The following is a 26,588-nucleotide window of genomic DNA, read 5'->3' as shown; positions in this document are numbered from 1 at the left end:
GAATGAAAAATTATAAATATTTATTTAGATAAGAAAATCTGAGGAAAAAACATGAATAAGTTTAAGACACCTCCAAATCTGAAATAATACAAAATTTTTTTCCAGGGCATGTTGTTTTACCAGAGGCAGCAATGGAAAAGCAAACCTATGAACATTTCACACATGGTAAAAAATGAAAGCTATAAACAAAATACTATCAAATGAAGGTAATGAATACATAAAAAAGTAAAAAATCATGAAGAGTTTAAACATTGTTTCTCACCAGCTCTATAAGCAATTTAAAAAGGTGAAGAAGGAGAGAATTATGAAGATTTACCGCATCAACTTCTCGTAGCTTTGGAACTTCCCTAGTGTATGCTGTAAAAAATTAGAAACTGAAATGTATTTTACATAGCACCTCAGTTTAAATGGTACTGTGAGATAGCTATTGTTTTGCACAACTGCAAATTAAGGGTCAGATTCAGAAGACAAGACTCAATAACTTGGAATTCTATTTTGGAAACACAGTATTAACATAGTTTCAACTGGACTTCCATGTTTATGCATGCAGGGCTTTGCCCTGAATTTCCCAGGTGAATAAATTACATATCATTTTATTTGCTTTAAGCAGTTCTTTGTAATTAAGTCATAGTTCAAAAGTGATTTGCCTGTGCTGTCTCAGAGAAAAGTAACATGATGTGTCAAACAAGAACACTGGGACTCTGCTCCCTAAAGTTTTATATCATACAACAAAAATAGACAATAGTTGGCAACATGAGGATAAAAACTGTGTTTGTCTCTAGTAACCAATAAGATTGTTTGCATTTAGTAGACATTTATTAAATATTCACTAAAGTAAATGAATATAAATAACTGAATTCCACTGAATATTTTGATCACAGAAGACTTGTACTATAAGGGATTTAAATCATCAGTAATTTGGACTTGCTATTCAAATAAGAAAAATATCCATTGGAATAAACATGTTGTAATCTCACAGTTTATATGGTATGATGATGATTTTTAAAGAAAATTTTGCTTGTAAACTCCAAAGCATGAAGTGTTATATTTCATTAAAGGAAACAAAAGAGAAAAAATAATTTAATCTGAATGGTTTTGTTTTTATTTTCTGGTAAAATGAACACTTCTATAGGGAATATAATTCTAAAAATAATTATTTTTCTAATCTCCAGAAAAATGCTTACACAACATTTTTCTGGAGATTAGAATGCCTTCTTATTATAATTCTCAACTATAAAGTTTCTAATTAAGGTGCCATGACAGAATGATAGCTAATTCTTTAACTTCCCATACCTAGTGAAAAACTTGGGAGAAAACTGGCATGGACACCTGCTTCAGATAAAGATATTACATGGGGAGGAATTCCTGGTTTGGCTATGCATGAAAGCAATGCTTTTCAATATCAGTTTCTGGCTCTGAACTCAAGCATATCAACACTACTGATATACACTTCAGAAGCCATAATTTAAAAACTTGTTTGGGTGATTATGGTGCTCTCGTAGGTTTGGAAGCACAGATTCCAGATCCCAGAAAACAGAGCAGGAAACCAGAAGAGCAGACAAACCAAATCAAGTTTTGGAATGAGAATTAGAAAGCAGCAGAGAAGTGAGTCAGATATGGGAGGGCTCTATGTCTGACAGTTAAGAGAGAAATTAAGTCACAGACTCAAGCAGGACAGTGTTAGGATCAAGAAGACAGTCAATTGGATGTGTGGGCCCCTAGGTTGAAAGAGGAAGCAGTGCTGCTAATATAAGGTCTATTATCTCATGTTCTAAATCCAGAGACAGTATTATTTTAAAGAAAATCTTTGACTTTAATTTTTCTCTAGAAAAAATACTGTCACATTAAACAGACCCATAAATTTTAGGGCTTTGTATTTCAGAAACACAATTAAGATTTGGGCAGTACATTTGTGGCTGAAGAATGAGAGCAAAGTTATGAAGTGTCAGGCAAGTGAAGGAAATGCAAGCAGTTAACTGAGTTAACTTGAAAAATTAACTTGAAAGAAAGGGGTTTCAGAAATGAGGCACTCGACAAAAATTAAGCTAGCTAGTTTTCCCATTCTGCAAACTAAATAAATCACTACTTCCCCATTAATGAATGGTGTACACCCTCTGAGATCAGACAGTTTCGTGGTTAAGATCTCAGCTGTAGGACTTAGGCTTGTGTTTCATCGCTTAGCTGTGTGGCCATGAGCATGTCAGTTAGTCTTGATGAGCCCCAATGTCCTCAAATGTAAAATTGGATGATAGGTGATAATAACAGTAACTGTTATGTGAAACAATGTATTATTTTACTAAATTATTCAGTACTGATCCACATTACAAGTTCAGCATTTCAGTGAGCCAGTGCATTTGGTTACCTGATTTCATGAATATATTAGTTCAAAGTTTCCCTTTTATATAGTAGTGAGGAAAGGGCCTTACATGTTAAAATTTGTGACGTTCCATAGGATCCTAGGATGATAGAGTTGGAATAGATTTTCAAGATTTTAGTCAAACTCCTTAAGTTTATAGGAGAAATTTAGAGATCAAATGGGTGTGAACTACATCTTTCTACTGATGCCTAGAAATTGCTTAATTGAATTTTCTCTTACAGTTTTTTTATTTTTATTTTTTGATGAAGCTTAAGGTGGAGCTTCCCTGGTGCTTTAGATGGTAAAGAATCTTCTTGCAATGTGGGATACCTGGGTTCTACCCCTGGTTGGGAAGATCCCCTGGAGGAGAGCATGGCAACCCACTCCAGTATCCTTGCCTGGAGAAGCCCCATGGACAGAGGAGCCTGGTGGGCTACAGTCTGTAGGATCACAGAGTCAAAAACAACAAGTGACTTAGCATAGCACACAAGTAGTACATATTCATTGTAAACAAATCAGACAGCACTGTTTGTGGCCCCGCCAAGCCCACTCATCTCCCCAGAAGTAACTCCTAGATATATGCGTCCTCCCAGACCTTTTTAATATGAATAAAAATCCTGTCCTACATGGAATTCAGGCCTTCAGCAACATACAGAACCCTCAGGAATTGGTTTCAAGGCTTTCAGAAAGTTAAACAGCCAAGACTGGTCTCCACATTTCCTGATTCTCAGTCTAGTGCTTTTTCACCACACCATGATTCTTCATGTCCTTGTAGATCATGTCATCTTGTTCTAAATGTTCTTCAGTTCTTTTCTGTAACATCAATCACTTTTCTCTACTACGCTCTGGTCTCTGATTGGTTCCTTCTTATAAAATTGTGACAACTAAATAAACATTGCTTCATACAATAAATAAAAATATTTAATCAATATAGCATTTCAGGATGGACTTTTCTTGAAGAGTTCATTGTCTGACATTATCGCTAGGCCCATAGCATGATCTAGAAAAAATTTTATACAAGTTGCTCTTAAGTTACAGATCAACATACCTATACAGCTTCTTCTCAAAACCAGCAGCCTTGTTTCTGCTTTTATTATTATTATTCCAAAGCAACTGCATTAGTCTCAAACTCCAAGTCTCAAACTCCAAATTGATTTCTCCTTATCTCCAAAAATTCAGGATGTTGCAGCACCTGAGTACTAAGTTCTCAGATCTCTTCTCTTATCTCAATCATTCCCCTAGTGATGTCGCCCAGTCTCACCACTATAGACACCATACACATTCTGATGACTTTGTATGTCCAGTCTCGACATACCTATTTGACACCATTATTTCAACATCTAATTGGCATTTCTATTCCATACTTCCACATGTCTAAAATTCAACTCTGACCCACTTATCTCTCTGTGTTCTCCATAATTGTATTCTTCCAGTTGCTCAAGTTTTAAACAGGCTGATTCATGTCAATGTATGACAGACTTTAGAATCACTTTTGACTCTCTCTTCTTAAGATCCCACATATCCAGTTGGCTCTATCTTCAAAATGTACCCAGAATCTAAACACTTCCCTCCAACTTCATTACTAATACCCTGGTCTATGCCACAATCATGTCTGACCTGGATTATTGCAATGTTTCATTTATCATCTGTTTCCCTGCTCCCACCTCAAATCTGTCCTCAAATATTTAACGAGGTTCAGAATCTAGACTCTCGCTACCTCCCAGTCTGATTTCCAGCCAATTGTCCCTGAATTCCAAGCAGGTTGACTCTGGCTCTGTGCTTTCCACTCTTCTCTTAAAGGGGTGGTACAATACAAAACAGAGGATTCAGAGCTGGAAGGTGTTAGAGGATTTAGGGTGTGGATAGTACCTCAGTCACATACCAGCTGTGTACACACAAACCATTGAATCCCTCTTAGCTGCAAATTACTTTAAAAATTACAATAGCAATACTACTTTTTCTATTGAAAGTGTTAGTCACTCAGTCAAGTCTGACTCTTTGTCACCCCATGGACTGTAGCCCATCAGGCTCCTATGTCCACGGAATTCTCCAGGCAACAATATTGGAGTGGGTTGCCATTTCCTTCTCTAGGGGATCTTCCCAAGCCAGGGATCAAACACTGCTTTCCCACACTGCCAGGGAGACTCTTTACCCTCAGCCACCAGGGAAGCCCTTACTTTTTCTATTAGGTTGCCATAAAATCAGATTAGATATGAAAGTGAAAAGAAAAGTGATTAGATATAAAAGTGTTTAAAACATTAACCACTATAGAAATACTTAGTATTCTTAAAATCTAATCCTTCCTATCTACTTATAACCCAGGTTTACCTATTTACTTCCAAGTTCCTTTCAAGGCAAAAATTAAACATCACATTAATCCAAGTCTATGTCCCAACAATTAATGCCAAAAAAGATGAATTTGAAAAGTTCTATGAAGACCTATGAGACCTTCTAGAACTAACACCAAAAGAGATGTCCTTTTCATCATAGGGACTGAAATGCAAAAGTAGGAAGTCAAGAGATACCTAGAGTAACAGGTAAGTTTGACCATGGAGTACAAAATGAAGCAGGGAAAAAGCCTCATTTTGGTCTGCGAACTCAAATGGGCCTTAGGAAGTATTACTATGAACCAAGTTAGTGGAGGAAATGGAATTCCAGTTGAGCTATTTCAAATCCTAAAAGATGATTCTAGTTAAAGTGCTGCAATCAATATGCCAGTAAATTTGCAAAACAGAACAGTGGCCACAGGACTGGAAAAGATCAGTTTTCATTACAATCCCAAAGAAATGCAGTGCCAAAGAATGTTCTAACTACCACACAAGTGACTCCTTCACATGCTAGCAAGGTAATGCTCAAAACACTTCAAGCTAGGCTTCAACAGTATATGAACTGAAAACTTCCAGATGTGCAGAAGGCAGAGGAACCAGAGACGAAACTGCCAGAAAAACATCTACTTCTGCCTCATTGACTACATGAAAGTCTTTGATTCTGTGTGAATCACAACAAACTGTGGAAAGTTCTTAAAGAGATGTGAATACTAGACCACCTTACTTGCCCCCTGAGAAACCTGTATGCAGGTCAAGAAGCAACAGTTAAAATCAGACATGGAACAATGGAGTGGGTCAAAATTGGGAAAGGAGTCCATCAAGGCTGTATATTGTCACCTTGCTGATTTAACTTATTGCAGAGTATCATGCAAAATGTCGGGCTGGTTGAAGCACAATCAAAATTGCCAGGAGAAACATGAATAACCTCAGATATGCAGATGACACTATCTTAATGGCAGAAAGCGAAGAGGAACTAAGGAGCCTCTTGATGAAGGTGAAAAAGGAGATTGAAAAAGCTGGCTTAAAACTCAACATTCAAAAAATTAAGATCATGGCATCTGGTCTAATCACTTCAAGCAAATAGATGGGGAAAAAATAGAAACAGTAACAGACTTTATTTTGGGGGGCTCCAAAATCACGGTGGACAGTGACTATAACCAGGAAATTAAAAGCACTTGCTCCTTGAAAGGAAAGCTATGACAAACCTAGACAGTGTATTAAAAAGCAGAGACATCACTTTGCCAACAAAGGTCCATCTAGTCAAATCTATGTTTTTTCCAGTAGTCATGTACGGATGTGAGAGTTGGACCACACAGAAGGCTGAACCCTGAAGAATTGATGTTTCTGAACTGTGTTGTTGGAGAAGACTCTTTGGAGTCCCTTGGACAGCAAGGAGATCTAACCAGTCATTGGAAGCTCTGATGCTGAAGTTAAGCTCCAGTACTTTGGCCACCTGATGCGAAGAGCTGACTTATTGGAAAAGACCCTGATGCTGGGAAAGATTGAGGGCAGGAGGAGAAGAGGGCAACAGAGGATGAGATGGTTGAATGGCATCACCGACTCAATGGACACTAGCTTGAGCAAACTCTGGGAGACAGTGAAGGACAGGAAAACCTAGTGTGCTGCCACTAATGGAGTCGAAGAGTCAAGGACAGGGAAGACTGGTGAGCTTCCATTCCATGGGATCACAAAGACACCACTGAGGGACTGAATGCCAACAACCACCTCTTTTCAGTTCAAAGGCAAACTAGTAAATACCTTCCTTTTCAAGTCCTAATGCACTGTTTGTTTCAAAGATTTGTTGTATTTTATATCAGCATATATTTTTTGTCCTGAATAAATATTTCAATAGTTTAATTGTCTAACTTATCACAAGTTTATAGTTCCTTATGTGAAATTGGCCTTACTTCTGAATTTACTGCAATCATATGCATAGTTTTTCTACTACTCCCAGCCAGACTATTGTTTCTTTGTAGGACATGATGCTCTCTACAAAATACTTTTTAATGCCTCACATATTCCACAGGTAAAAGGAAATTAATATGTTTTTGTAGCTGATGTGGCTATTTGACACAATAAACAGAATCACTTTAACAACTCATGATGAATAAAACTCATGCTTCCCATATTCAAAGAAATATCTTTTATGACCCTAAAATGGAAATGGCATTATGGCTTGTGTTCAAAAATAGATTAAGCTGTGGCATATGGTCTTTTAATAAAAATGTAACTGTAAACTCTGATCACAGGCATAATCTCCATAAGGAGAAACAGTTACCAAATTGTATATTTATAATTTTTAAATTTCTTTGAGGCCACTGTGTCAAGAACCCAAACTCAAATAGTTTCAAGAAAAATAAGCAAGCTGTCAGAATCTCTTAACCCTATTTTGTTTCACATGTTTTAGTTGCAAACAATTACTAGAATAAATGCTTACTGATGCAGAAGATATAAAACAGGTTTAAAGAAAACTCAAATTTAGGAAATTAAATTTTGGAAATGATTTTGATTCCTTAGTGGAACACTTCCATAGATATGACACTGAACCGAAAAAATGACAAAATAGAGAAATGAAGAAGCTGGCAAGGAGCCTGAGTCTACTGTCCTATAAATTATTATACTGAGATACAGGCCTAATTTGAAAAAGCAACCTACAATTTTTAAAAAACTGGCTTCTCACAGCTATTCTTCCATAAATAACCCTGAACTGCAATAATTAATCCAAAACTAATTAAATATAATCTTATCTTCTTTCTTATAATTTAATTTCCTACTTTAAATTGGCTGGCTGTCCACAATAAATTCACTATGTATTCTACATTCTGGATTTTGAAAAAAATTATATATTTCCTTATTTTTCCAACTGGAACAGCAATATAAGACAAATTGTTAAAAGGCCAGACTTTGGAGTCAAGCCACCTTCATTCAAACCCTAGCCCTACTACTGATTAACTTTGTGACTACGGAAAATTACCTGACCACTTTGTGCCTCAGTTTTCTCAGTTAAATAAGTATTGTAACAGTACCTATCTCATATGATTTTTAAGTATATTGGAGTTAATATTTTATTAATATATTAAAATAACATAACACAATGTGTTGTGTTTGCTGTTATTAATTTTAATTAACTATAGGGGTCAAGAAACATTTTCTTAAAGAAAGTACATAATATAGGCTGCAGGAAGGCTTGCAACTCTAGTGGTTGCAGCTACTCAACTCTGCTGTCATAGTTTGAAAGCAGCCATAGATAAGACATAAAAGAACAGGCATGGCTTGTGTTCCAATAAAGCACTTTTATCATAAAACTTTTACTTATCAAAACATGTCAGGAGTTTTCTGATTCCTAAACCATACTGTTTAGAAAACCTCTCCTATCTTAGGAATGGGCTGTGGCATTATTATTCTAAAAATACAAGCATTCTATTGTTAGAATGTAACGTGGGTACCTGCCTTACCGAACATCTGCAGGATCTCATTGGTGAATGACTGAGGAATGAGTCATAAAAGCAACTGATGATGCTTTTACAAAACAGATTAGGAATCATAAGATTGGTTTTAATACATTTGGATACTCTCTTCATTTCAACCCCTAATTCTAATCATATCTAATATTTATCACTTATAATTACTCCAGAACTCCTTCAAAGTTGTATTTGATGCTAATGTTAACCTCCTTTCATCTCTATCAAAGTAGGTGTGTGTGTGTGTTTAATAAAGTGAGGGAGAGGGTGCAAACAGAATGTGCCAATGAACAGGAAGACAACAGGGAGAAGATGGCAAGGTGTATATGATCCAGAAGATAAGAACTAAATGGAATAAGAAAAGTCACAATAAATAGAAGAATTTAGTACACCAAATCCTTTGTGAAATGAGACATATAATACAGGGCAGAAGGAAAGATTTAAATAATGAAAAAAAGTCTTTGTTTACCAATGTAGTTGCCATTCCATGCTCTTTATTCTTTTGAATAGATTCAGAGCTTCTCTGTTGTCATTTGCCATTTACTTGAAGGACTTTTATTTTCATCCAGTTTTATTGAGGTACAACTGACATATAACACTGTATAAGTTTGAGGTGTGCAGTAAATGATCTGACTTACATGTATCAAATGTTTACCACAATATGAATATCCATCATCTCATATAGATAGAAAATTAAATAAATAGAAAAAATGTACTTTTCCTTGTGATGAGACCTTTTTTAGGTCTCTTAACAATTTTCATATATAATATACAGCAATATTAATTATACTTACTTGTTGTACATTGCATCCTAGTACTACTTATAATTGGAAATTTCTAACATTTTTGGTCTTTTGTGTCTAGTTTATTTTTCTAAGTATACTATTTGTGGAGTTCATCCATATTTTTGCATGTGGTTGTAAGGCATTTCTTCTCATCAATGTATGAATATATTGCAACTTATCATTCTTCTGATAATGTCATTTGTTTTCTTTCTAGTTTGAAGTATCACAAATAGTGCTTTTATGAAATGAAAGTTATTGTATACACCTTTTGGTATATATACATGAGCATTTCTGTTGGGCATATACCTAGGAGTAGTATTGCTCAGTTATGGGATGTGTCTGTGGGTCACCCTTAAGATATTGTTAAGCAGGTTCCAGTTCAGTTCAGTCACTCAGCCGTGTCCCACTCTTTGTGACCCCATGGACTGCAGCACGCCAGGCCTCCCCGGCCATCACCAACTCCCAGAGCTTGCTCAAACTCATGTCCATTGAGTTGGTGATGCCATCCAACCACCTCATCCTCTGTCGTCCCCTTCTCCTCCTGCCTTCAATCTTTCCCAGCACTAGGGTCTTTTCAAATGAGTCAGTTCTTCACATCAGGTGGCGAAAGTATTGGAGTTTCAGCTTCAACATCAGTCCTTCCAATGAACATCCAGGACTGACCTCCTTTAGGATGGACTGGTTGGATCTCCTTTTAGTCCAAAGGATTCTCAAGAATCTTCTCCAACACCACAGTTCAAAAGCATCAATTCTTCAGCATTCTGCTTTCTTTATAGTCCAACTCTCTCATCCATACATGACTACTGGAAAAATCATAGCATTGACTAGACATTACTTTGTTGGCAAAGTAATGTCTCTGTTTTTTAATGTGCTGTCTAGGTTGGTCATAACTTTTCTTCCAAGGAGTAAGTGTCTTAATTTCATGGCTACAGTCACCATCTGCAGTGATTTTGGATTCGAGAAAAATAAAGTCAGACACTGTTTCTGCTGTTTCCCCATCTATTTCCCATGGAGTGATGGGACCGGATGCCATGATCTTAGTTTTCTGAATGTTGAGCTTTAAGCCAACTTTTTCACTCGCCTCTTTCACTTTCATCAAGAGGCTCTTTAGTTATTCTTCACTTTCTGCCATAAGGGTGGTGTCATCTGCATATCTGAGGTTATTGATATTTCTCCTGGCAATCTTGATTCCAGCTTGTGCTTCATCCAACTCAGCGTTTCTCATGATGTACTCTGCATATAAGTTAAATAAACAGGATGACAATATACAGCCTTGATGTACTCCTTTTCCTATTTGGAACGAGTCTGTTGTTCCATGTCCAGTTCTAACTGTTGCTTCCTGACCTGCATACAGATTTCTCAGGAGGCAGGTCAGGTGGTCTGGTATTCCCATCTCTTTCAGAATTTTCAACAGTTTATTGTGATCCACACAATCAAAGGTTTTGGCGTAGTCAATAAAGCAGAAATAGATGTTTTTCTGGAACTCTCTTGCTTTTTCAATGATCCACTGATGTTGGCAATTTGATCTCTAGTTCCTCTACCTTTTCTAAAACCAGCTTGAGCATCCATAAGTTCATGGTTCACATATTGCTGAAGCTTGGCTTGGAGAATTTTGAGCATTACTTTGCTAGCATGTGAGATGAGTGCAATTGTTGCAGTAGTTTGAGCATTCTTTGGCATTGTCCTTCTTTGGGATTGAAGTGAAAACTGACTTTTTCCAGTCCTATGGTCACTGCTGAGTTTTCTAAATTTGCTGGCATATTGAGTGCAGCACTTTCACAGCATCATCTTTCAGGATTTGAAACAGCTCAACTGGAATTCCATCACATCCACGAGTTTTGTTCACAGCAATGCTTCCTAAGGCCCACTTGACTTCACATTCCTGTATGTCTGGCTCTAGGTGAGTGGTCACACTATTGTGATTATCTGGGTCATGAAGATCTTTTTTGTACAGTTCTTCTGTGTATTCTTGCCACCTCTTCTTATTATCTTCTGCTTCTGTTAGGTCCATACCATTTCTGTCCTTTATTGAGCCCATGTTTGCATGAAAAGTTCCCTTGGTATCTCTAATTTTTTTGAAGAGATCTCTAGTCTTTCCCATTCTATTGTTTTCCTCTATTTCTTTGCATTGATCGCTGAGGAAGGCTTTCTTATCTCTCCTTGCTATTCTTTGAAACCGTGCATTTAAATGGGTATATCTTTCCTTTTCTCCTTTGCCTTTCACTTCTCTTCTCTTCTCAGCTATTTGTAAGGCCTCCTCAGACAACCATTTTGCCTTTTTGCATTTTTTTTCCCTTGGGGATCGTCTTGATCCCTATCTCCTGTACAGCGTCATGAACCTCTGTCCATAGTTCATCAGGTACTCTGTCTACCAGATCTAGTCCCTTAAATCTATTTCTCACTTACTGTATAATCATAAGGGATTTGATTTAGGTCATACCTGAATGGTCTAGTGGTTTTCCAAAGTGAAATCAATTAATCACAATTAACCACAGAGTGGATAATCAGTTTCCTCTGTATGAGAATTTCAGTTGCTCCATATTCTCCCAGGATTGTTTTTTTCTTTTTAGTCCATTCCAGTGAGTATGGTTTTATTTCACATTTTCTTAGCTACTAATGACATTGAATGTTTATATCTTCCCTTTTAATAGCTTGTGTCTTTATTTATTTCCCTTGCTCTGCTGCACTAGCCAAGACCTCCAGCACAATCTGAATAGAAATTATTACAGTGGGCATCTTTGCCTCATTCCCAGTGCTAGAGGCGAAGCATTCATCTCCCCATTGGGTGTGATATTTGCAAAAGATGTTGTATGTGTGCTCAGTCTCTCAGTCATGTCTGATTCATGCAACCCCACAGACTACAGACCACCAGGCTCCTCTGTCCATGGGGTTTTCCAGGCAAGGATACCGGAGCAGGTTGCCACTTCCTACTCCAGGGGATTTTCCTGACTCAGGGATGGAAACCAAGTGTCTTGCGTCTCCTATATTGGCAGGCAGATTCTTCAGCATGTTCCACCTGGAAAGCCATAGATTTTTTGTAGGTAATATATACCAAATTATATTTGTATAATTTGGTGTTTTTAGCTTTGCTAAGTTTTTGTCATGATTATTTTTTTCACCTATTGAAATGATCATATAATTTTTCTTCAATTCCCTGGAAATTTTTGTGTAAAATTTGTGGATTTTCTTTCCTTAAATATTTTGTAGAATTCAATGTACCTTTGACTGCCTTCATCCTATTACCCCTCCCTCTACACTTTGCCTTTGATAACCACAAATCTGCTCTCTTTCTATGAGTTTTTTTTTTTTTTCTGTTGTTGTTGTAATTGTTTTTTAGCATCTTGTTTTGTATTGGGGTGTAGCTGATTAACAATGTTGTGATAGTTTCTGGTGAACAGCAAAGAGATTCAGCCATATGTATACATGTATCAATTCTCCCCAAACCCCACTCCCATCCAGGCTGCAACATAACACAGGGCAAAGTTCCTCAGGCTATACAGTAGGTTTTTGTTGGTTATCCATTCTAAATTCAGCAGTATGTATATGTTCATCCCAAATTCACTAACTATACATTTGTTTGTTTTTGAAGTATAAGGTATAACTTACCTATAATATTATTTTCATTCCTGGTATACAACAGAATGATTGCTATATGTTTCAAGTTAATCACTACGATAAGTCTGGTACAAGCTATCACCATACAAAGATATTACATAGTTATTGAATATAGCTCTCACACTGTACATTTCATATCCATGACTCATTTATTTTGCAAATGGAAATCCATACCTCTCAATCTCCCTAACCTATCTGATTCCTCCCCTCACACCTACTTCCCCTAGCAATCACCTGCTTGTTCTCTGTATCTATAACTATACTTCTGTCTTACTGTTGGTTCACTGTTTTGTTTTTTAGATTCCATATATAAGTGAGATCATACATCATTTTTCTATCACTGTCTGACACTTCACTTAGCATAATGCCTTCAAGGTTCATCCTTGTCACAAATGGCAAGATTTCATTCCTTTTTAAGGCTAACATTCCATTGTATGTGAAGGATACATATGTATAATATCTCTTTATACATTTTAACATTTCTTGTAGGGTCAGTTGGATAAGGATGAATTCTTTCAGCTTTTGTAGGTTTGAAAAAGCATTTCACCTTCATTTTTTGACAGATAAAGAATTCAATTCTAATTACACTGTTTTCTTTCAGTATTTTGAAGACGTTTTTCTACTGTCTAGTAGTTTATGTAGCTTAAAATAAGAGGTCTGCTATCATTCTTATCATTGCTCTTCATTATATACAGTTGCCCATTGAACATCAGAGGTTTGAACTGTCAGGGTCCACTCAAACATAGATTTTTTTTCAATAAACACTGTACCTATATTTTCATTTTACAGATCTTTAACTGTGTGGCGGAAAGTTTCTGTTCAATATGTGGAATCCCAAAAAACTAGGATCTGAGTCCTGATTCTAGCCAAAGATTCAGTTTTCTTCCCTTGGGTGATTTATTTGTCCAACAATTCCTTTGTTTTTGAGGCAAAGATAGAATACTCAGATGTTCAACTGTTTGGGGTCAGTGCCCCTATCCTCAAGTTGTTCAAGGGTCAACTGTGATTCTTTTGTATGTTTCTCTATCGTGTTTTTTTTTCCCCTCTAGCTTCTTTCATATTTTCTCTTTACAACTCTAAGTATTGTATGACATAGTACAATTTTTTTCATGCTTCTTATACTTGGGATTTATGGAAATTATTGCATTTACACATTTACTGTTTTCATCAGATTTAGAAATTTTCAGCTGGCATTTTTCCCAATAGTTTTCTAGGCTTTATTCTCCCTCATCCCATCCTCATTTATCTCCTCTACTTCAGCAACTTCATATTTGCACATTAAGTCACTTAACATGGTTCCACAGCTCACTGATACTCTATTGTGCTTTAAATTTTTTCCTTTGTGTTCCATCTTCCATATTTTCTTCAACTGTGTTCAAGTTAACTAATCTTTTCTCCTGCAATGTATAATCTGTTGGCAATACCATTCAGTATACTTTAAATTTCATATATTGAATATGTGATCTCTAAAAGCTTGATATGTATCTTTTTTATAGTCTTCATGTCCACACATTACACTTTAAATCTTTTTTATAGCTTATTGAACATATGAGGTAGCATTATAATAATTATTTCAATGTATTTTTTCTACTAGTTCCATCATCTATATCATTTCTGAGGCAGTTTTGATTGATTTTCCTTCTCATTGTGAATTATATTTTTGTAGTCCTTTGCAAGCCAAGTTGGATTTTGATTTACCTTTTTTTTTAATAAAGGCAGTACACTATTACATAAAGTTTTATTTTTTTGCTATTTTTTAATATATATTTATTTGGGGGAAAGTGAAAAAGCAAAGTAATTTATAAACCCTCCATGCTAGTATCTTTCATTTTTACATTTTCTCATCTACACTTTGTCTACATCAATCTATATTTTACATATGTTACATAAGAGAACTATTATTATTATTGCCCACAAACATTCAGACATAACAAAGAAGGGAAGTATACATAAACTTAGCATCCTTTAAAAAAGCCTCTGAAGTTCTGACTAGTCTTTATTCACATGCATACTTCATTTTTACAGTTGTACTCAAAACATATAGTCAAACTAATATTTTCCTACTGCCATTTTGTATTATAAAATATTTAATATCCCTCTATACTCTTTGTCATTAATTTTTTCTATTAGATAGTTTAAGACTTGAGAAACTACAAAGTAAATTATGCTTATTTTACAAATGAAACAATTCAATTATATGAAAGAAAAAAGCATATCATCTGTACAACCTACTCCAATTACATTTCCACAGGCAACAAATATTAACAATCTGCCATATATTCTTCCATTTCTTTTTCTATTTTTCTCAATTTTTCATAAGTAAACAATATACAGACAAAATACATCATTTTTATTTTGTCTGGTGGCTCAGAGAGTAAAGAATTTGTTTGCAATGCAGGAGACCTAGGTTCGATCCCAGGGTTAGGAAGAATCCTTGGAGGAGGGATTCTAGCCTGGACAATTTCACGGACAGAAGAACCTGGCAGGCTACATTCTATGGGATCACAGAAAGTCAGACAAAACTGAGCAATTAACACTTTCACTTTGTGGTTTCTCTGAAACTTGCTTTTATTTTCCATTCATTAAATCATGAATATCTCTCTAGGTGAATACATATATGCTTAACTAATTCTTTCCAATATCTTCATTTTATTTTTCCTAAGGATATAACATATTCTAGTCAGCCATTTTCCAAATGTATGTATGCCATTGTTTCCATTTTTTTTTACCTCTCAAAACAATGCTGAAACACTGATTTGGTGCCAGAGACAATGCTGATTGAACGTTAAACTGTTGGTGCTGGATATCTTTATATTCCTATAAATACTCCTGAGTTTTATTATTGGAAGCAGTTAAATTACTTAGATCCTTTCTGGTCTTTTTTCAAGCTGTGTTAGGTAGGAGTAGAGCAGTCTTTAGGCTTGAGCTATTCCAAATACTGTGGAAAAACTCCTAAATTCCTGATGCCCAGCAAATTATGAGGTTTTTCCATTCTGGTGGGTGTGAACAGAACAATCTTACCAATTTTGTGTGAGTTCCAAGGCCTTTTCCCTCTTATCCTTTTGGTTAGTTTTATTTCCTGAATTCAGTTCAGTTCAGTTCAGTCACTCAGTCATGTCCAACTCTTTGTGACCCTATGGATTGCAGCACAAGGGCATCCCTGTCCATCACCAACTCATGGAACTTGCTCAAACTCTCGTCCATCGAGTTGGTGATGCCATACAACCATCTTATCCTCTGTTGTCCCTTTCTCCTCCTGTCTTCAATCTTTCCCAGCATCAGGGTCTTTTCCAATGAGTCAGTTCTTCGCATCAGGTAGCCAAAGTATTGGGGTTTCAGCTTCAACATCAGTTCTTCCAACGAATATTCAGGGCTGATTTCCTTCAGGATTGTCTTGTTTGAACTCCTTGCAGTCCAAAGGACTCTCAAGAGTCTTCTCCAACACCACAGTTCAAAAGCATCAGTTCTTCAGCGCTCAGCCTTCTTTATAGTCCAGCACTCAGATCCAAACATGACTACTGGAAAAACTAGCTTTGACTAGAAGGACCTTTGTCGGCAAAGGAATGTCTCTGCTTTACAATATGCTATCTAGGTTGGTCATAACTTTTCTTCCAAGGAGCAAGTGTCTTTTCATTTCATGGCTGCAGTCACCATCTGCAGTGATTTTGGAGCCCCCCAAAATAAAGTGTGTCACTGTTTCCATTGTTTCCCCATCTATTTGCCATGAGTGATGGGACTGATGCCATGATCGTAGTTTTCTGAATGTTGTTTTAAGCCCACGTTTTCAATCTCCTCTTTCACTTTCATCAAGAGGCTCTTTAGTTCCTCCTCATTTTCTGCCATAAGGGTGGCATCATCTGCATATCTGAGGTTATTGATATTTCTCCCAGCAATCTTGATTCTACTTTGTGCTTCATCCAGCCTGGCATTTCACATGATGTACTCTGCATAGAAATTAAATAAGCATGAATGATATGAATGACAACATACAGCCTTGATGTACTCCTTTTCCAATTTGGAAATAATCCATTGTTCCATGTCTGTCTGGTTCTAACTGTTGCTTCTTGATCTCCATACAGATTTCGGAGGAGGCAGGTAAGGTGGTCTGATATTCTCATCTCTTGAAGAATTTTCCATAGTTTGTTGTGATCTATACAGTCAAAGGCTTTGGCATAACCAATAAAGCAGAAGTAGATGCTTCTCTGGAACTCTCTTGCTTTTTCAATAATCCAGCAGATGTCTGCAATTTGATCTCTGGTTCCTCTGCCTTTTCTAAATCCAGCTTGAACATCTGGAAGCTCAGAGTTCATGTACTGTTGAAGCCTGGCTTGGAGAATTTTGAGCATTACTTTGCTAGCATGTGAGATAAGTGCAATTGTGCAGTAGTTTGAACATTTTTTGGCATTGCCCTTCTTTGGGATTGGAATGAAAACTGACATTTTACAGTCCTGTGGTGACTGCTGAGTTTTCCAAATTTGCTGGCATATTGAGTGCAGCACTTTCACAGCATCATCTTTCAGGATTTGAAATAGCTCAACTGGAATTCCATCACCTCCACTAGCTTTGTTCATAGTGATGCTCCCCAAGATCCACTTGACTTTGCATTCCAGGATGTCTGGCTCTAGGTTAGTGATCACACCGTTGTGGCTACCTGGGTCATGAGGATCTTTTTTGTATAGTTCTTCTGTGTATTCTTGCCTCCTCTTCTTAATATCTCCTGCTTCTGTTAGGTCCATACCGTTTCTGTCATTTATTGTGCCCATCTTTGCATGAAATGTTCCTTTGGTATCTCTAATTTTCTTGAAACGATCTCTAGCCTTTTCCATTTCATTGTTTTCCTCTTTTTCTTTGCATTGATCACTGCGGAAGACTTTCTTGTCTCTCCTTGCTATTCTTTGGACTCTGCATTCAAATGGGTGTATCTTTTTTTCTCCTTTACCTTTAGCTTCTCTTCCGCAGTTTGGAAGACCTGGGTTGGATCCCTGGGTTGGGAACATCCCCTGAGGAAGGGAAAGGCTACCCAGTCCAGTATTCTGTTCTGGAGAATTCCATGGATTACAGTCTATGAGTTTTCAAAGAGTTGCACACGACTGAGCGATCTTCCCAGTCTTGCCAATTAATTTCCTGAACTGCTGAAAAGGAAAGTCTTCTTAAATGTATATATGAATCACTTGTCTGCTGAGGATATGTGTTGGACACTGCTGGGAATTCGCTGCAGGTTTCCAAAGTTCTTTCTCTGTGCAGCTCTCTCCTTTCTGGTACTTTGCCCCATAAAATCTAACTGTTGAATTCTAGACCCCTATCTCATTCTCCTCAACAGGGACACTTCTGGTATCTACCTGGATTCTCTAACCCCACTGTATAAATATTAAACTGGGGCAGTCATACGGCTCACTCCATTATCTCCTATTTTCCAAAGGCCAATGTACTTTCTTGCCTGATGCCCAATGTCTTGGAAACTATTATTCCTTATATTTCACATAGATTTAGATGTAATAATAATCTAGCTCCTGTTACTCTACTTCTGGCTAGAATCAGGAGTTCACATAGCTTGAATTTATTAAGATTTTATTCAGTCTCATATCAAGAAATATGATCATTTGGATAAAATTTTCATTAGGTAGTGAAGACTCATTTAGAAAACCTTATTAAAAAAAAACAGTTTAAAAATTATCATTTCATGGAAATCTGTAATGTAAGTCTATCAGATGATGTCTGTGTGTGTTCAGTCATACATCAATCCAACTTTTTGAGACTCCATGGACTACAATGCACCAGGGTTCCTACGTTCACTGTCTCCTCGAGTTTGCACAAAATCATGTCTGTTGAGTTGCTGATGATATCTAACAGTCTCACATCGGCCACCCTCTTCTCCTTTTGCCTTCAATCTTTCCCAGCATCAGGATATTTTCCAATAAGTAGATTCTTTGCATCAGGTGGCCAAAGTATTGGAGCTTTAGTTTCAGTATCAGTCATTCCAACGAATATTCAGTGGTGATTTCCTTTCAGATTGACTGGTTTGATCTTGCAGACCAAGGGACTCTCAAGAGTCTTCTTCAGCACAATTCAAAAGCATCAAGTCTTTGATGCTTAGCCTTTTTTTATGGCCCAAATCTCATATCCATACATGACTACTGGAAAACCATAGCTCTGACTATACAGACTTTTGTCAGCAAAGTTATGTCTCTGCTTTTTATTACACTGTCTAGATTTTTCCATAGCTTTCCTTCAAAGAAGGAAGTGTCTTTTAATTTCATGGCTGCAGTCACTGTCCAGGTGATTTTGGAGCCCAAGAAAGTAAAATCTGTCACTGCTTCCACTTCAGTCCAGTTCAGTCACTCAGTCATGTCCAACTCTTTGTGACCCCATGGACCAGAGCACACCTGGCCTCCCTGTCCACCACCAATTCCCAGAGTCCACCCAAACCCATGTCCATTGAGTTGGTGATACCATCCAACCATCTCATCCTCTGTCATCCCCTTCTCCTCCTGCCCTCAATCTTTCCAATCATCAGGGTTTTTTCAAATGAGTCAGCTCTTTGCATCAGGTAGCCAAAGTATTGGACTTTCAGCTTCAGCATCAGTCCTTCCAATGAACACCCAGGACTGATCTCCTTCAGGATGGACTGGTTGGGTCTCCTTGCAGTCCAAGGGACTCTCAAGAGTCTTCTCCAACACCACAGTTCAAAAGCATCAATTTTTGAGTGCTCAGCTTTCTTTATAGTCCAATTTTCACATCCATACATGACCACTGGAAAAACCATAGCCTTGACTAGACAGACCTTTGTTGACAAAGCAATATCTCTGCTTTTCAATATGCTGTGTAGGTTGGTCATAACTTTCCTTCCAAGGAGTAAGCATCTTTTAATTTCATGGCTACAGTCACCATCTGCAGTGATTTTGGAATCCAGAAAAATAAAGCCAGCCACAGTTTCCACTGTTTCCCCGTCTATTTGCCATGAAGTGATGGGACCGGATGCCATGATCTTAGTTTTCTGAATATTGAGCTTTAAGCCAACTTTTTCACTCTCTTCTTTCACTTTCATCAAGAGACTCTTCAGTTCTTCTTCACTTTCTACCATTAGAGTAGTATCATCTGCATATCTGAGGCTGTTGATATTTCTTCCAGCAACTCTTGATTCCAGCTTGTGATTCATTCAGCCCAGCATTTCATGTGATGTACTCCACTTATACGTTAAATAAAGCAACAAGACCTTCTAGAGCTAACAACAAAAAGATGTCATCTTCATCACGGGGGATTGGAATAAAACATAGGAAGTCAAGAGATACCTGGAGTAAGAGACAATTTTGGCCTTGGAGTACAAAATGAAGCAGGGCAAAGGCTAACAGAGTTTTGTCAAGAGAACACAGTGTTCATAGTAAACACCATTTTCTAACAACATAAAGAGATGCTTCTACATATATAATCAAATTGAATATATTCTTTGCAGTTGAAGATCGAGAAGTTCTATACAGTTAGCAAAAACAAAATCAGGAGCTGACTGTGGCTCAGATAATGAACTCTTTATTGCAAAATTCAGACTTAAATTGAAGAAAGTAGGGAAAAGCACTAGACCATTCAAGTATGACCTAAATCAAATTCCTTATGATTATACAGTGGAGATGATGAATAGATTAAAGAGATTAGATCTGATAGAGTGTCTGAAGAACTATGGAGAGAGGTTCATAACAATGTATAGGAGGTGATGACCAAAACCATCCCCAGGAAAAGAAATGCAAGAAGGTGAAATGGTTGTCTGAGGAGGCCTTACAAATGACTGAGGAAAGAAGAGAAGAAAAAAGCAAATGAGGAAGGGAAAGATATACCCAACTGAATGCAGAGTTCCAGAGAATAGCAAGGACATAAGAAGGCCTTCTTCAATAAACAATGCAATGAAGTAGAGAAAAACAATAGACTGGGAAAGACTAAAGATCACTTCAAGAAAGTTAGAGATATCAAGGGAACATTTCATGCAAAGAAGGGCATGATAAAGGACAGAAACTGTAAGGACCTAATAGAAGAGATTAAGAAGAGGTGGCAAGAATATACAGAAAAAGGAAAGTGAAGTCTCTCACTCATGTCTGACTCTTTGCGACCCCATGGGCTTGTAACCTACCAGGCTCCTCTGCCCATGGGATTTTCCAGAGCACTGGAAAGAGCAAGAGCACTGGAGTGTTTTGTCATTTTCTTCTCCAAGGGATCTTCCCGACCCAGGGATCTAACCCAGGTCTCCCACATTGCAGGCAGATGCTTTCCCATCTGAGCCTCTAGGGAAACAATAAGAAGAATATACAGAAGAACTATACAAAAAAGGTCTTAATGACCCAGATAACCACAATGCTATGGTCACTCACCTAGAGCCAGACATCCTAGAGTGTTAAGTCAACTGGGTCTTAGGAAGCATTAGTAGGAACAAAGCTACTGGAGGTGATGAAATTCTAGCTGAGCTATTTCAAATCCTAAAAGATGATGCTGTGAAAGTGCTGCACTCAATATACCAGCAAATCTGATAAACTCAACAGTGCCCATGGTACTGGAAACGGTCAGATTTCATTCCAATCCCAAAGAAGGGCAGTGCCAAAGAATGCTCAAACTACTGGACAGTTGCGCTCATTTTGCATGCTAGTAAGTTTATACTTAAGATCCGTCTAGCTATGCTTCAGCAGTACATGAACCAAGAATTTTCAGATGTACAAGCTGGGTTTAGAAAAGGCAGAGGAACCAGAGATCAAATTGAAAACACTCATTGGATCATAGGGAAAGGAAGGGAATTTCGAGATAACATCTACTTCTGCTTCACTGACTGCACAAAAGCCTTTGGTTATGTGGATCACAGCAAACTACAGAAAATTCTTAAAGAGATAAAAACGTAAGATCACCTTACATGTCTCCTGAGAAACCTGTATGTGGGTCAAGAAAGTGTTAGAACCTTACATGGAATGACTGGTTCAAAACTGGGAAAGGAGTATGACAAGGCTATATATTGTCACCCTGTTTATTCAAGTGATGCTGCTACTGCTACTGCTGCTGCTGCTGCTGCTAAGTCGCTTCAGTCGTGTCCGACTCTGTGTGACCCCATAGACCGCAGCTCACCAGGCTCCCCCGTCCCTGGGATTCTCCAGGCAAGAACATTGGAGTGGATTGCCATTTCCTTCTCCAATCATGAAAGTGAAAAGTGAAAGTGAAGTCACTCAGGCGTGTCAGACTCTTAGCGACCCCGTGGACTGCAGCCCACCAGGCTCCTCCGTCCATGGGATTTTCCAGGCAAGAGTATGGAGTTGGGTGCCATTGCCTTCTCCGTATTCAACTGATAGTCTCATTCAAAAGCTTAGTATGAGCGTACATACTCACTAATGATTCATACTGACAAATGTAATTTGGAGTTATTAGCAAGAATGAAGTTGAAGGAAATGGTTACTGTTTTAAAGATGTAATCTCCTAAAGTGAGAGAGAAAATTTTTATTTAGAAAAGAAAAGTCTCATCTTGAAAAAGAAGAATGGAACTGGAGGAATCAACCTGCCTGACTTCAGACTCTACTACAAAGCCACCGTCATCAAGACAGTATGGTACTGGCACAAAGACAGAAATATAGATCAATGGAACAGAATGGAAAGCCCAGAGATAAATCCACGAACCTATGGACACCTTATCTTCAACAAAGGAGGCAATTATATACGATGGAAAAAAGACAACATCTTTAACAAGTGGTGCTGGGAAAACTGGTCAACCACTTGTAAAAGAATGAAACTAGAACAGTTTCTAACACCATACACAAAAATAAACTCAAAATGAATTAAAGATCTAAATGTAAGACCAGAAACTATAAAACTCCTAGAGGAGAATATAGGCAAAACACTCTCTGACATGAATCACAGCAGGATCCTCTATGACCCACCTCCCAGAATATTGGAAATAAAAGCAAAACTAAACAAATGGGACCTAATGAAACTTAAAAGCTTTTGCACAACAAAAGAAACTATAAGTAAGGTGAAAAGACAGCCCTCAGATTGGGAGAAAATAATAGCAAATGAAGCAATAGACAAAAGATTAATCTCAAAAATATACAAGCAACTCCTGCAGCTCAATTCCAGAAAAATAAATGACCCAATCAAGAAATGGGCCAAAGGACTAAACAGACATTTCTCCAAAGAAAACATACAGATGGCTAACAAACACATGAAAAGATGCTCAACATCACTCATTATCAGAGAAATGCAAATTAAAACCACAATGAGGTACCATTACACGCCAGTCAGAATGGCTGCTATCCAAAAGTCTACAAGCAATAAATGCTGGAGAGGGTGTGGAGAAAAGGGAACCCTCTTACACTGTTGGTGGGAATGCAAACTAGTACAGCCACTATGGAAAACAGTGTGGAGATTTCTTAAAAAACTGGAAATAGAACTGCCATATGACCCAGCAATCCCACTTCTGGGCATACACACTGAGGAAACCAGATCTGAAAGAGACACGTGCACCCCAATGTTCATCGCAGCACTGTTTATAATAGCCAGGACATGGAAGCAACCTAGATGCCCATCAGCAGATGAATGGATAAGGAAGCTGTGGTACATATACACCATGGAATATTACTTAGCCATTAAAAAGAATTCATTTGAATCAGTTCTAATGAGATGGATGAAACTGGAGCCCATTATACAGAGTGAAGTAAGCCAGAAAGATAAAGAACATTACAGCATACTAACACATATATATGGAATTTAGAAAGATCATAATGATAACCCTATATGCAAAACAGAAAAAGAGACACAGAAGTACAGAACAGACTTTTGAACTCTGTGGGAGAAGGTGAGGGTGGGATGTTTCGAGAGAATAGCATGTATATTATCTATAGTGAAACAGATCACCAGCCCAGGTGGGATGCATGAGACAAGTGCTCCGGCCTGGTGCACTGGGAAGACCCAGAGGAATCGGGTGGAGAGGGAGGTGGGAGGGGGATCAGGATGGGGAATACATGTAACTCCAAGGCTGATTCATGTCAATGTATGACAAAACCCACTGAAATGTTGTGAAGTAATTATCCTCCAACTAATAAAAAAAATAAATAAATAAAAATTAAAAAAAAAAAAAAGAAAAGAAAAGTCTCTACAACCACAGCCCAGATTAAGGCTGACTAAGAATGACTGAACATAATGCAGAGACACCAATATAAGGAAAGCAAAAATTTCAACTGCAAGAGAGTCACTGGAGTCCTAGACTAAGAGTTAGCCAAAGCTAACTGATGAAATAGGCTAGGGTTGTCCTCAGAGTTACTTTCTCCACCTTCTTACTTTCTATGTTCCTAGTACGTTTATGAAACAGGCCTGATCACTCACGTTAATAATTTTCATGTCAATGACTGAATGTTTACCCAGCAAAGAGTATTTGTGTTTTAAAAGAGGCATAGAGAGAGCAAAGCTTAATTCAAAGAGGTCATTAAGGGCGTGTTTTCAGGAAACCGTAGTGAATCAGTGACTGACAGACTGTATGGCAGTGACCTTTCTAACCACCTCTATTCACATACACAAGTCACCACCACTAGCTCCATCTCTTTGCATAATCTGCTCCAAAATAAGCTGAGTATGATAATTGGGGTTGGTTAGGACTTCAAAATATCCTTATAGTACCTCAAATATGAGGAATTTGGGATTATAGCTTCTAAAAGCACATTCAGAGTTATATTTCTATAACTTAAAGAATAAGATTTCCTTTGAAGTCCTGTTACTAAAAGGTAATATAGAAACTTTTGACTGAATGTAAATGTCAATTGAAGTTAAAGTGGTATTATTAAAAGTTTGAGTAGTCACGTGAGAAGAGGTTAAATAAATTATTCTTATTTTAAATAAAAAAGGAAAAGAGAAAAATTTAATTTTTAAAAAAATTGAAGATATTGAATGATGGTGGGTTGCTTCTCTACTGTTTCAAAATTAACAAAACACATGCATTAAATATCAAAAGATGTAGAAACATATTCCCAATCTACCTTCTTGGAAAGTTTAAGAAAAACATAATCCTAGCTCTTTCTACAAGGTTAGAGTAATCAAATTTGCCTGAAGGCAACAAGTCAGTACAGGTAACTTGTTTTCTGCTTCATTCAAGCAGTGTATTTTTCACTTACAAATCACAACAGCTAGTTTGACTTACACATGTATGTTCTTCTCCCTATGAAATCTGACTTGAATCCCTTCAAGTGAAGAGTATAAAAATGTTTCCATTTACAATAAAGTCTTCACACAAAATTCATGAAGCTTCTGGAGTTCTTGTGCATAGCTATCCTGAAAAGTCAGCTAAAACAAACTGCGGCTCAATCACAATGAAACTACCAAAATTAGGCATATCATATATTCATCTAGAAGACCTATGTTTATACTTAATAAATGATGATAAATGTTTTAAATAAAGTCATTTAATCATAATTTTTAAGATCTAGAAGAAAAGGTCCTGATGACATTTAACACTTTATAGTTCTTTTTAACATTTAAAGTCCATTTTAAAGACTACTGGTTATGCCAAAATGACAGACTACGTACTGTAGGACTGAACTTCCTACATAACTAAAAATTCTAGATAAAATGCTTTACAAAATCTCCTTAAACCTGTAAAAGCATGAGTAAAGCATTTTCACGGCCAAGCAAAGGCAGGAATCTAGACAGATAGGCAGGAGTCTAAATAAAACCAGTCTTCAACTTAGGGCATGTGCCAAGCTTGGTTGACATGGCTACTGAAATTTGTTGTCATGCAGGGCTCAGAGAACAGAAGACACAATCCAAGGTCCATGCAAACTGGGAAGTATAATAGAATAACCCCTCAAGAATCTGAGATTCCCAAATTTGGGATTCATACCACCACAGGCAATTTCACAAAAACTGATTTTCAGAAAGCTTAAACCTAAGTAGAAGGGAGAAAAGTTAATATCCTCTGAAGTCTCATAAGCAAAAATCTTCTCTAAAGTAGCTCTGCATTATAAATTTATATTACCATGGTGGTCCAATGAACTTAAGCAGAAAATTTTAAACTTGTTCAGAACTGTTACTACTCCCAGACACTCAACAGAAACAAAGAAAAAATATTTTGATTCATTAAAGGAAAAAATAACTCCAATCCCACAAATTACTCCAGAGTGTTTATAAGGCACAAACCCCAACAAGAACACTAAAAGAAGAAAAATTCAGGCCAATGTAACTATTGAACATAAAAACAAAAATTTCAAACTACTTGTTGATAAAGTGAATACAGGGATGTAAGAATAATAATAGATTGTGTTCAAATTGGGTTCATCCCCAAAATACAAAGTCAGTTAATATTAGTAGACCAGTTATTCTAAAGGTAGGGCCCTAACAGAAGCAGAAGATTTTAAGAACAGGTGGCAAGAATACACAGAAGAACTGTACAAAAAAGATCTTCATGACCCAGATAATCACAATGGTGTGATCACTCACCTAGAGCCAGACATCCTGGAATGTGAAGTCAAATGGGCCTTAGGAAGCATCACTATGAACAAAGCTAGTGGATCTGATGGAATTCCAGTTGAGCTATTTCAAATCTTGAAACATGATGCTGTGAAAGTGATGCACTCAATATGCCAGCAAATTTGGAAAACTTATCAGTGGCCACAGGACTGGAAAAGATCAGTTTTTATTCCAATCCCTAAGAAAGGCAATGTCAAAGAATGCTCAAACTACGGCACAATTGCACTCATCTTACACGCTATTAAAGTAATGCTCAAAATTCTCCAAGCCAGGCTTCAGCAATATGTGAACCGTGAACTTCCAGATGTTCAAGCTGGTTTTAGAAAAGGCAGAGGAACCAGAGATCAAATTGCCAACATCTGCTGGATCATCAAAAAAGCAAGAGAACTCCAGAAAAACATCTATTTCTGCATTATTGACTATGCCGAAGCCTTTGACTGTGTGGATCACAATAAACTGTTGAAAATTCTGAAAGAGATGGGAATACCAGACCACCTGACCTGCCTCTTGAGAAACCTATATGCAGGTCAGGAAGCAACAGTTAGAACTGGACATGGAACAACAGACTGGTTCC

At 37.3% G+C, this 26,588-nt stretch overlaps 1 protein-coding gene across 5 annotated transcripts in view; it reads right to left on the bottom strand.

Moving 5' to 3' along the window:
• TLL1 (tolloid like 1) overlaps positions 1-26,588 on the bottom strand; it is a 343,253-nt gene that overhangs the window by 297,521 nt on the left and 19,144 nt on the right. The window lies entirely within an intron of this gene.

The sequence above is a fragment of the Cervus canadensis genome, chromosome 1 (assembly GCF_019320065.1).
Source record: "Cervus canadensis isolate Bull #8, Minnesota chromosome 1, ASM1932006v1, whole genome shotgun sequence".
Taxonomy (NCBI): domain Eukaryota; kingdom Metazoa; phylum Chordata; class Mammalia; order Artiodactyla; family Cervidae; genus Cervus; species Cervus canadensis.
This window is presented reverse-complemented; position numbering and strand designations above follow the sequence as displayed.